Genomic DNA, 13,122 nt, shown 5'->3' with positions numbered 1-13,122 from the left:
GAGGTTAAATGATCAGTGACCTCCTAATTGCTAAATCCAATAAAGCCTGCCCGGACCTTATCTTACTCGGCCACTCTATTGCATTTTGTGTTGCTCACCTTTTCCTTTTACTCGAAGCCTGTGCATATGCTGTTTCCACCAACCCAGAATGCTTTCCTTTTTGCTCCTTTCTATCCCTGCCCCCTACTCTTTCTTATTCCAGAAGAACACATCGTTTAAACCTTCCTGGTCTCCATCTCTCAAGTAGAGCTTCGTTCTAGTTAAGTGCTTATCCTTAAAAAAAAAAAAATTCCAACCTTCCTAAGTAGCCTTTCCTGCCGTGGAGCACGGCTCCGGACGCGCAGGCTCAGCGGCCACGGCTCACGGGCCCAGCCGCTCCGCGGCATGTGGGATCTTCCCGGACCGGGGCATGAACCCGTGTCCCCTGCATCAGCAGGCGGACTCTCAACCACTGCGCCACCAGGGAAGCCCCCTAAGTAGCCTTTTTAGACACTTTTAAAACTCTCCTGGCTGTTCCCCGTGCCCACTCTCCATCCTCTGGTGTACTTTTAGTACCATAGATAGACTGTACATCTGTTTATGTATTACAGCCTTTGGAGGGCAACAAACCATTATAATACCTAAGATATTTTCACCCCAAGAACCAATTTCACCTCCCTGGGGGTAAGATCACCCCTGTTGAGAATGCATGCTCTTGTAGAACTTGAATGTCACCAGACTCTCCCTGTCTTCTGTGGGTTCAAACAAAGTTACAAATGGCACCAACCTCCCATTCTGTGAACAGAAATTCCAGTCTTTTCTATGCAGTTTCTTCCCTCCTCAAACTCCTCAGGAGTGTTTACCTGTTTTTATGAAATTAGTCTTTGTCCCGTCTTCCTGTTTCTGCCTGCAGGCGAACTGGGAACACAGACACTACCTTCAAGGATGAACTGTAGAGGAACTGACCTCCATTTTGCCCTTGGTCTTGATGGTCAAGCCTGACGAAGTGCTATTGGTGGGTAGTGAATCTCGGAACCCTCTGCTGTTGCTGCCACCGCAGCTGTCTGGTGGGTGGGGAGGATGGTGGCCATCGCTGCTCTTGCTGCTGGCTGCAGGTGCCTGTGTTTGCTGGCCTTGGCTGGGATCTCTGGTAGAGTCATTGCTCAGCCAAGTGTGTTTTTTGGTGACATAACTCCTTCAATTCCCATCTGACACAGATATGTTCTCTAGGGTACAGCTAAGATACCAGGTGAATTTGCAACTTCCTGGGTAGTGCATGGTCCCTCTGGCCTCCAAGCTTGGGTCATGCTGTTCCATCTTCCTGAAATGCCCTTCTCCCTTTCAAGTAGATAACTTGACTCTTGGTTACAATATTACAATACCACTTCTTTCAGGAAGCTTCTCGAATTCCCCTTCAGAGTCTATGTGTGATACCCCTCCTGCACACTCCCATGGTGTCCTGGATTCCTAGAGTTATTGTATGCAGACTGTTTATTTGTCTGTATATCCCATTATACTCTAAGCTCCTTACAGGTAGAAAACATACAGGGTCTAGCCTAGCACGGTTCCAGTCATCTAGAAGGCACTCCATAAATGCTTATGGAACAGATAAATTGATTCTAGATACCTGCGATATAGCGGTGAACAAAATAAACAAGTCTTTGCCCTCTTGGAGGTTACATTCCAGTGGGTAAACATAGATAATAAACAAGTAAATATGTACAATGTATAGTATGTCAATGTTGATAAGAGCTATGGAGGAAAATTAAGCAGAAAATGCCTAATGCGGAACTGATTTTTTTTCTTCTTTGAACTTGCTGTATGTTCAGTCTCTCTTATCCTAGCAGATGGCAACTCCATTCTTCTGGCTGTTTGAATCAAAACCCTGGAAGTCATCCTTCGTCTTTCTCTTACACTCGTTCAATCTGTTATTGTCTCCTCCTGCTAGAATGTAAGTCCCATGAGGGCAGGAATCATGCCTCTTTTGTTTACTAATTTGTCCTCGGCACTAGACCAGTACCTGCTCATATTGACACTGGATTCATGTTTGGTGAATTGAACTGAAGAGGAATTGGAAGTTGTTGGTGGAGGGAATTGCAATGATAATGGTCAGGGACAAAGGTGATTTTTATGCAGAGACCTGAGTAAATGAGCTTTGTGAATCTAGGGGGAGAAACATCCAAGCAGAGGACACAGTGAGTGCAAATGTCATGGGGCAGGAATGTCCCTGGTGTGTTCTGTGAAGAGTAAAGAGGTGGTTAAGACTGGAGTAGAGTGAATCAGCGGTGGGGTGGGGGTGGGTAGGAGATGAAGTAAGGGGATGGTAGTGCAGATCATTCAGAGATGAAGGTCATGACAATTATTTGGCTTTTATTGTGAATGAAATGAGAAGGCAGTTGGACAATTTTGTGGAGTAGTAAGATGATCTGATTCAGCTTGAACAGTTCACTGTGGTGACTGAATTGACAATAGACTATAGGGAGCGAGGGCAGAAGCAGGAAGACTGACATAAAACTCTGAAATAAATCAAGAAAGAGATGCTGTTGGTTTACACAAGATTAGCAGCTGGGAGGTAGTGAGAAATGGCCAGATTTTGTATTAATTTTGAATTAAAGCCAACAGAACATGCTGATGATCTAGATGTGAGGTGTGAGAAAAAGAGGAGCCAGGAATAATTTCTGTTTATTTTTTAAGTAAAATTTTTTTACAATATAACAGGCATGTAGAAAAATGCCCAAATCATAAATGTACAGCTTGGTGAATTTTTCACAGAGGGACAAGACTCAAGTAGTCACCTTCTCCAGTAAGACCTAGAACATTACCAGCCCCCAAGAGGCCCCTACTAGGCTGCTTCTCAGTCATTTTCCCTCATTCTCAGTGTAACCACTGTCATTGAGTTTTCCCACTGAACCTGTATTCACAAGTTTTGATAGATCATATTTTCATTATTATTTAGTTCAAAATATTTTCTAATTTCCATTTTGATTTCTTCTTTAACCAATTTCCAAATATTTGGTGGATGTTCTAGTTATTTTGTTACTGATTTCTAGCTTAATTCCACTGGGGTCAGAGAATACATTAATGCTTTCAATATTTTGAAATTTTGGGGAATGTGGAGACTTGTTTTATGGCCCAGCATATAGTCAGTTTTGGTAAATGTCTTATGTCCCTTTAATACATTAGAGGCAGAATTTTTTTTTTTTTTTCGCGGTACACGGGCCTCTAACTGTTGTGGCCTATCCCGTTGCGGAGCACAGGTTCCGGACGTGCAGGCTCAGTGACCATGGCTCACGGGCCCAGCCGCTCTGCGGCATGTGGGATATTCCCAGACCGGGGCACGAACCCATGTCCCCTGCATCGGCAGGCGGACTCTCAACCACTGCGCCACCAGGGAAGCCCCTAGAGGCAGAATTTTATATATGTCAATTAAGGCAAGTTTATTAATATATAATGCTTTGTATTTCTGTGGTGTCTGTTGTAACTTCTCCTTTTTCATTTCTAATTTTATTGATTTGAGTCCTCTCTTTTTCTTGATGAGTTTGGCTAATGGTTTATCAATTTTGTTTATCTTCTCAAAGAACCAGCTTTTAGTTTTATTGATTTGTGCTATTGTTTCCTTTGTTCCTATTTCATTTATTTCTGCTCTGATCTTTATGATTTCTTTCCTTCTGCTAACTTTGGGTTTTGTTTGTTCTTCTTTCTCTAGTTCCTTTAAGTGTAAGGTTAGATTGTTTATTTGAGACTTTTCTTATTTCTTGAGGTAGGCTTGTATAGCTATAAACTTCCCTCTTAGAACTGCTTTTGCTGCATCGCATAGGTTTTTTTTTTTTTTTTTTTGCGGTACGCGGGCCTCTCACTGCTGTGGCCTCTCCCGTTGCGGAGCACAGGCTCTGGATGCGCAGGCTCAGCGGCCATGGCTCACGGGCGCAGCCGCTCCGCGGCATGTGGGATCTTCCCGGACCGGGGCACGAACCCGCGTCCCCTGCATCGGCAGGCGGACTCCCAAACACTGCGCCACCAGGGAAACCCCATCCCATAGGTTTTGGATCATCGTGTTTTCATTGTCATTTGTCTCTAGGTATTTTTTGATTTTCTCTTTGATTTCTTCAGTGATCTCTTGGTTATTTTGTAGCGTATTGTTTAGCCTCCATGTGTTTGTGTTTTTTACATTTTTTCCTTGTAATTCATTTCTAATCTCATAGCGTCGTGGTCAGAAAAGATGCTTGATATGATTTCAATTTTCTTAAATTTACTGAGGCTTGATTTGTGACCCAAGATGTGATCTATCCTGGAGAATGTTCCGTGTGCACTTGAGAAGAAAGTGTAATCTGCTATTTTTGGATGGAATGTCCTATAAATATCTATTAAATCTCTGGTCTATTGTGTCATTTAAAGCTTCTGTTTCCTTATTTATTTTCATTTTGGATGATCTGTCCATTGCTGTAAGTGAGATATTAAAGTCCCCCACTATTATTGTGTTACTGTTGATTTCCTCTTTTATAGCTGTTAGCAGTTGCCGTATGTATTGAGGTGCTCCTATGTTGGGTGCATATATATTTATAATTGTTATATCTTCTTTTTGGATTGATCCCTTGATCATTATATAGTGTCCTTCCTTGTCTCTTGTAACATTCTTTATTTATTTATTTATTTATTTTTTGTGGTACGCGGGCCTTTCACTGTTGTGGCCTCTCCCCTCGTGGAGCACAGGCTCTGGGCTCACAGGCTCAGTGGCCATGGCTCATGGGCCCAGCTGCTCCGTGGCATGTGGGATCTTCCTGGACCGGGGCACGGACCCGTGTCCCCTGCATCGGCAGGTGGACTCCCAACTGCTCGCCACCAGGGAAGACCAACATTCTTTATTTTAAAGTCTATTTTACCTGATATGAGTATTGCTACTCCAGCTTTCTTTTGATTTCCATTTGCATGGAATATCTTTTTCCAGCCCCTCACTTTCAGTCTGTATGTGTCCCTAGGTCTGAAGTTGGTCTTTTGTAGACAGCATATATATGGGTGTTGTTTTTGTATCCATTCAGCAAGCCTGTGTTTTTTGGTTGGAACATTTAATCCATTCACGTTTAAGGTAACTATCGATATGTATGTTCCTATGACCATTTTCTTAATTGTTTTGGGTTTGTTTTTGTAAGTCCTTTTCTGCTCTTGTGTTTCCCACTTAGAGAAGTTCCTTTAGCATTTGTTGTAGAGTTGGTTTGGTGGTGCTGAATTCTCTTAGCTTTTGCTTGTCTGTAAAGCTTTTGATTTCTCCATCGAATCTCCATGAATGAGATCCTTGCTGGGTAGAGTAATCTTGGTTGTAGGTTCTTCCCTTTCATCACTTTAAGTATGTCATGCCACTCCCTTCTGGCTTGTAGAGTTTCTGCTGAGAAATCAGCTGTTAACCTTATGGGAGTTCCCTTGTATGTTGTTTGTTGTTTTTCCCTTGCTGCTTTCAATAATTTTTCTTTGTCTTTAATTTTTGCCAATTTGATTACTATGTGTCTCGGCATGGTTCTCCTTGGGTTTATCCTGTATGGGACTCTCTGCACTTCCTGGACTTGGGTGGCTATTTCCTTTCCCATGTTAGGGAAGTTTTTGACTATAATCTCTTCAAATATTTTCTCTGGTCCTTTCTCTCTCTCTTCTCCTTCTGGACCCCTATAATGCGAATGTTGTTGCATTTAATGTTGTCCCAGAGGTCTCCTAGGCTGTCTTCATTTCTTTTCATTCTTTTTTCTTTATTCTGTTCCACAGCAGTGAATTCCAGCTTTCTGTCTTCCAGGTCACTTATCTGTTCTTCTGCCTCAGTTATTCTGCTATTTATTCCTTCTAGTGTAGTTTTCATTTCAGTTATTTTATCGTTCATCTCTGTTTGTTTGTTCTTTAATTCTTCTAGGTCTTTGTTAAATGTTTCTTGCATCTTCTCGATCTTTGCCTCCATTCTTTTTCCGAGGTCCTGGATCATCTTCACTATCATTATTCTGAATTCTTTTTCTGGAAGTTTGCCTATATCCACTTCATTTAGTTGTTTTTCTTGGGTTTTATCTTGTTCCTTCATCTGGTACATAGCCCTCTGCCTTTTCATCTTGTCTATCTTTCTGTGAATGTGATTCTTGTTCCACAGGCTGCAGGATTGTAGTTCTTGCTTCTGTTGTCTGCCCTCTGGTGGATGAGGCTATCTAAGAGGCTTGTTGTTTTTACTATTTAAAAAGTGATTTTATTATAACATAAAGCATACACTCCAAAGAGAGATAATGTATCACATATGTGTACAGTTTAAAGAATAATAGCAGCCGGCTGGGAGGAGCTGACAGGCGGCCCCGGGGAGGCCAAGGCGTTGGCCCGAGTGCAATGGCAGGGTGCATGGCCGAAGTGAGCTGGAAGGGCTTGGAGCGAAGAGCCCAGACCAATTGCTATAGTTTAGCCTGTGATGCTTATGATTAGAGTCAACAATTTGAAATGGCCAGCTCACCTGATGCAGTTGTCTCTTCTCTACCAGCTTTCTTAAGGTCTGGCTCAGTTTATGAACCTCTTAAAAGCATTAATGTTCCAAGACCTGATAATGAAACTGTGGGATAAATTGGGTCACTAGTACAGAATTGTCAAGTCAACACTGCTGCTGTATCGAAGCCCAACTGCAGGTCTCTTTCCCACAAAAACATGTGGTGATGATCAGGAGGCCAAGATCCATGACAGTCTATACTGCCCTGCTGTGCCCTGGGCTTTGGCTCTTGTATCAGTCGCATTGATGATGACAAGGGAAGGACCCGTGAGTTGGAGCACTTGGCTATAAAATGTATGAGAGGAATTGTCTACTGCTATATGCGTCAGGTCGATAAGGTCCAGCAGTTTAAGCAGGATCCGTGCCCAACACGTTGTCTTCACTCTGTTCTCAATGTACATACAGGGATGAGATTCTCTCCTATCAGGATTATGGTCATCTTCAGATAAATGCAGCATCACTCTATCTCCTTTACCTTGTGGAAATGATTTCCTCAGGACTCCAGATTATCTATAACACTGATGAGGTCTCTTTCATTCAGAACCTTGTATTTTGTGTGGAAAGAGTTTACTGTGTGCCTGACTTTGGTGTCTGGGAGAGAGGAAGCGAGTATAATAATGGCAGCACGGAGCTGCATTCGAGCTCTGTTGTCTTAGCAAAAGCAGCTGTAGAAGCAATTAATGGAGTCAACCTCTTTGGCAACCAGGCCTGTTCTTGGTCGGTTATATTTGTGGATCTCGATGCTCACAATCGCAACTGGCAAACTTTGTGCTCACTGTTACCCAGAGAATCAAGATCTCATAACACAGATGTTGCCCTGCTCCCCTGCATCAGTTATCCTACGTTTGCCTTGGACGATGAGGTTCTGTTTAGCCAGACACTCAATAAAGTGGTTAGAAAATTAAAAGGGAGATATGGATTTAAGCATTTCTTGAGAGATGGGTATAGAACATCATTGGAAGATCCTAATAGACGCTACTGCAGACCAGCTGAAATTAAGCTGTTTGATGGCATTGAATGTGAATTTCCCATATTTTTCCTTTACATGATGATTGATGGTGTTTTTAGAGGCAATCCCAAGCAAGTAAAAGAATATCAGGATCTTCTGACTCCAGTACTTCATCAGACCACAGAAGGTTATCCTGTCATACCAAAGTACTACTGTGTTCCAGCTGATTTTGTAGAATATGAAAAAAGAAACCCTGGTAGTCAGAAGGGATTTCCTAGCAACTGTGGCCGTGATGGAAAACTATTACTTGGGGGACAAGCCCTTTATGTCATCACAAAACTCCTGGCTGATGAATTAATTAGTCCTAAAGACATTGATCCTGTTCAGTGTTATGTCCCACTACAGAATCAATGTAATGTAAGCATGAGGTTTTCCAATCAGGGCCCACTGGAAAATGATTTGGTTGTTTATGTAGCGCTTATAGCAGAAAGCCAATGCCTTCCAGTTTTCCTCAACACATATGGTATTCAGACTCAAACTCCTCAACAGGTAGAACCCATTCAGATCTGGGCCCAGCAGGAGCTTGTGAAAGCTTATTTCCATCTGGGGGTCAATGAAAAATCAGGACTCTGCGGAAGGCCAGTTAGGCCCATTGGCTGCCTCCATACATCAAAGATTTATTGCATTCTAGGAAAGACTGTGGTTTGTTACCCTATCATCTTTGACCTAAGTGATTTCTAAATGTCTCAAGATGTTTTACTGCTGGTAGATGACATAAAGAATGCACTACAGTTTATTAAGCAATACTGGAAAATGCATGGGCATCCACTTTTCCTTGTTCTCATCCAGGAAGACAGTATAAGAGGTAGCCAATTCAATCCCATATTAGATATGCTGGCAGCTTTTAAGAAAGGAGTGGTTGGAGGAGTTAAAGTTCACGTTGATCATCTACAGACACTAATATCTGGAGCTGTGGTAGAACAACTTCTTACGAATCAGTGACACAGAAGAGCTTCCAGAATTTAAGAGTTTTGAGGAACTAGAAGTTCCCAAACATTCAAAAGTCAAATGACAAAGCAGCACCTCCAGTGCTCCTGAACAAGAACAGCAGCCAGATGTTACCATTACTGAATGGAAAAACAAACCCACCCATGAAATTCTTCAAAAACTGAATGACTATAGTTGTCTGCTTAGCCAAGTCATCCTGCTGGGTATACTGCTCAAAAGAGAAGGACCCAACTTTAACACAAAGGAAGGTACTGTTTCTGATCCCATTGAGAGAGTCTATAGAAGAGCTGGCAGCAAAAAATGTCAGTTGGTGGTGCGCCATACAGCAAGCCTTTTAAGTAAACTAGTGGACAGCCTGGCCCCATCCATTACTAATGCTTTAGTGCAGGGCCAACAGGTAACTCTGGGTGCCTTTGGACATGAAGAAGAGGTTATCTCTAATCCTTTGTCTCCAAGAGTGATTAAGAACATCATCTATTACAAGTGTAATACCCATGATGAGAGGGAGGTGGTCATTCAGCAAGAACTGGTCATTCATATTGGCTGGATCATCTCCAATAACCCGGAGTTATTCCGTGGCATGCTGAAAATACGAATTGGCATTGTGTGAGGCAGTGCAGTAAGGCACATGACCAGGCTCTAGCATCCAGCAGAACTGAGTGCAAGTCCTGACCGCCACTCATCATCTCAGTGGCCTGAGGCCAGTGGCTGAACCTCCCTTCTGCTTTCATACCAGCTTCATTGTTTTGTGTGAGATGAAACAAGATAATATGTTTAAAAGGCCTGCCACAACTGAGTAAAGTATAAGTGCTTCTTTTCATTTTTTTAAACATATTTTTGATTGTATTGAATACAGGTATCAGGTAAATATGTTCTAATTGTAAAAAAGTCAACAAAAAACAATAATTGAGCATATAGAGTAACCTAATATGTGGCCAATTTGGGGGATGTTCAAGTGTTTGAAAAGAATATGTAGCCTGTCAGGTGCAAATACATGTGAATGTGTGTGAGTGTGAATAAGTGTTTAGCTTGCTAATTGTATAATTAGATCATCAGTATCTTTACTATTTCTGTCCTACTTGACCTTCGATTGCTGATAAATTGTAAAATGTTCTCCTGATTATGAATTTGTCAGTTTCTCCTTGCATTTTTATCCATTTTGCTTTATATATTTTAAAGCTTTGTTTCTGTCCATGTTACCATGTTTTAACAATATATCTTTCCTTATGTCATTTATTTTGTAATTGAATTATTTTTAAAAAATTATTTTTAATTTCAAACATCTACAAAAGTATAGAAAATAGTATAATAAAGCCCATACTATTACTCAGCTTCAACAATAATAAAAAAAAAAGAATAATAGAAAAACAAGTACTGTACAACTTAAAGATACAGAAGCCCCTTAATCTCCTCATTTGTGTTGCTACCTAGTACACTCTCATACTTCTATCCTGAATTTTTTGTTACTCGCCCTTACTTTTAATAACTTTTTCATTAATGTAAGCATCGCTAAATTATTGTTTAGTTTTACCAGTTTTCATCTCCATATCTAGTAGATTAACTTTTAAGCATCAGTTTTAAATGTCCGTTTTTATGTTTAATCATGGTATTTACATGATATATCTCCATTCTTTTACTGTCAACCTTTCTGTATCCTTATATTTAAGATGTCCTTATTTAGGCAACATATAATTAAATTTTTATTTTTTCATCTAGTTGGACAAACTTTGTCTTTCAATCGAAGTATTTAGTCCATGTACATTTAATATAATTACTGATATATTTGGAATTCTATTTACTGGATATAACAACAGCCTTAACCTAATAAAGTCTAATGTAAATTATAGTTTTACCACTTCCCAGACAATGCTAGGATTTAAGAACACATTAAATCCATTTATCCCTTTCTGCTGTTTGATTTATTTATACTGACAGCATAAATCTGACAGCAGATTTATACTGCTGTCATACATTTATTTTAATTTTATATGTATGTAAACTTCACCACATGTTATTATTGTCATTTATATATTTGACTCCTGTTGCTCTTCATTCTTTCCTGCATTTCTGTCTTTCCATCTGGGATCATTTTCATCTTGTCTAAACTCCTTCAGCATTTCTTTTAATAGGGATCTGCTGACAACAAACTTTTTTTGATGCCTTTATGTTTGAAGGATATTTTCATTGTGTATAGACTTCTAAGTCGTCAATAATTTCTTCCAGCACTTCATGATATCATTCTGTTTTCTTCTGGCTCCTATGGTTTCTGTTGAGAACTTAGTTATCATTGTTGTAGTTTCTTTGAAGGTACTATGCTTTTTTGTCTGGCTGTTCTTATGGCTTATTCTTTGTCTTTGTCATTTGGCAGTTTTACTATGATGAGACTAGTAATGTCTGTATCCTTCTTGGGATTTGATATTGTTCATCTGTTTGGAAATTTCTCAGACATTACCTATTCGAACAATGCTTTTGCCTCCATTTCTCCTCTAATCTATTTCTGTACTTCTGGAGCTCCAGTTACACTTAGAACTTTGCCGTCTCCCATGTGTCTCTTTCACTTTTTTCTATATTTCCTTCTTTTTTTTTTTTTTTGTCCTTTGGTCTGAATATTCTCTGCCAACAGAGAATACTAGTATTTAGTATCTTACAGTACTAATCCTGTTCTTATTTGTGTTTAATCTGCTAGTAAGCTCATCTGTTGAGTTCTTAGTTTTAATTACTGTATTTTTCAGTTTTAGAATTTCCACTTGATTCTCTTCTTATGGATTCTATTTCTCTGGTAAGGGTATCTTTTCATCTATTTTTTAAAAACATATTAATCCATGTTTCTGGATCATCTATGGCCTATTTTTTTTTAATAAATTTATTTATTTATTTTTGGCTGCGTTGGGTCTTCGCCGCTGCACGCGGGCTTTCTCCAGTTGCCAGAGTGGGGGCTACTCTTTTTTGCGGTGCGCGGGCCCCTCATTGCAGTGGTTTCTCTTGCTGTAGAGCACCGGCTATAGAGCGCAGGCTCAGCAGCTGTGGCGCACGGGCTCAGCTGCTCCGTGGCATGTGGGATCTTCCCGGACCAGGGCTCGAACCCGTATCCCCTGCATCGGCAGGCGGACTCCCAACCACTGCGCCACCAGGGAAGTCCCTGGCCTATTTTTACTTTCTTTCTTTCTTTTCTTTTTGATCTGATTTCTTGGTATATCTGGTAATTTTTTTATTGAATGCCAGACATTTTGCATGAAAAATTGTAGAGGCTCTGGATGACGCTATTTTTCTCTAGAGGAAAATACATTTTATAAAATGGTAGGCAGCTAGAATAGGAACAGAACAACTCAGTCCAATCAGTATATGACTGAAAAGTCTGGGTTTCAGAATTTTTAAGGTTCTAGAGTCATCTGCCTGGGTTCAACTTGCAGGCTGGATAATCTTGGGCAAGTTTTATAATATTTCTGTTCATCAATTTTCTCATTGATAGCACAGGGTAAATAATAGTACTTTCCTCACAGCATAGTTAAGAAGATTAAATGAGTTAATATATAAAAAGTACTTAAACTAGTACCCAACACATAGAAAGTGTCCATTAAGTGTTTGCTAGTGTAGGTATTAATTTTTGCCTAAGGCCAAAATCATCTCCTTCTGTTACTGCATTTAACAAATATTAATTGGAGTGGCTACTGGTAGAACTCAAAATGTGGAGAAAGATTAAACCTTGTTAGAGGATAGGATCAGGAAATAGGGTAGAATTAAAAGCTCTTGCTATATTGAAAACAGAGTCAAAGAGGTAATGTAAGCATCTCAGTGTTGGTCTATGGTTAGCTCAGATCATTTCCTACATGTAATTCAGTCAGTTCCCACAGTGCTAGGTGAAGTTTCAAGGTGCAAGTCTATTTCAAGAACTGGTCAGTTTTTTACTTGCTGTCTCTGGAGTGGACTTGAGGGGTGGTTAGAGTCAGCAAAGCTCAGGAAGAGGGAGTGAATAGCCTCTAATATTCTCCCCATTCTACCTCTCAGGCTTTGACTTCATTTCCTTTTGGAGTGGTGCATTCTTGATCTAGGAACTAGGAAAAATGTTCTATCAAACCACAAATTAGACACAGTTTCATCAGAGAAGTTCCTAACTGATGTTTCGTCCTTGCTCTTACAAGAATCGTCCTAGTAGGATCATTTCAGTTTGATCGGATTCAAGGTACATGATTATGCCACAGACACTGTACCTGAAGCAATTTGTGTTGTTTTTGTTTTTTTTTTCAATTTGTGTTTTGACTGGCGATAAATTGATAATCACCTAGCCGGCTAAGCCAGTCCAGAGAGGCAGTTAATATGGTGAAACTTCAATAAAGTCGGCTGTCAATGCGATAGATGTTACAGGTGAACTACTTGATCTCTCACTGCAATCCTTTGAATCTCTGTTATCCATCACTCTATAATACATGTGTTTAGCAGGGAAATAGGCTTCTGAAATCTCACCATCCAAGTAAGCCTCCACAATAACATTTCTAAGTCTGACACGCAAGTCTCAACAACACTGTCAGAACGCTAGTTAGCTCTCAGATTTAGTGAGGTGGGCTTCCCTGGTGGCGCAGTGGTTGAGAGTCCGCCTGCCGATGCAGGGGACACGGGTTCGTGCCCCGGTCCGGGAAGATCCCACATGCCGCGGAGCGGCTGGGCCCGTGAGCCATGGCCGCTGAGCCTG

At 40.7% G+C, this 13,122-nt stretch overlaps 1 pseudogene across 1 annotated transcript; it reads left to right on the top strand.

Moving 5' to 3' along the window:
• Positions 1–6,327: 6,327 nt before the first annotated feature.
• Positions 6,328–9,045, top strand: LOC309828281 (phosphorylase b kinase regulatory subunit beta-like; annotated as a pseudogene). The gene is made up of 2 exons: positions 6,328–6,403; positions 6,476–9,045. The product of its transcript is annotated as a phosphorylase b kinase regulatory subunit beta-like (transcript).
• Positions 9,046–13,122: the final 4,077 nt, after the last annotated feature.

The sequence above is a fragment of the Grampus griseus genome (genome assembly GCF_964374135.1).
Source record: "Grampus griseus genome assembly, chromosome: 1".
NCBI classification, from domain to species: domain Eukaryota; kingdom Metazoa; phylum Chordata; class Mammalia; order Artiodactyla; family Delphinidae; genus Grampus; species Grampus griseus.
The sequence above is the reverse complement of the archived record's forward strand: the minus strand, read 5'-3'. Positions and strand labels throughout refer to the sequence as shown.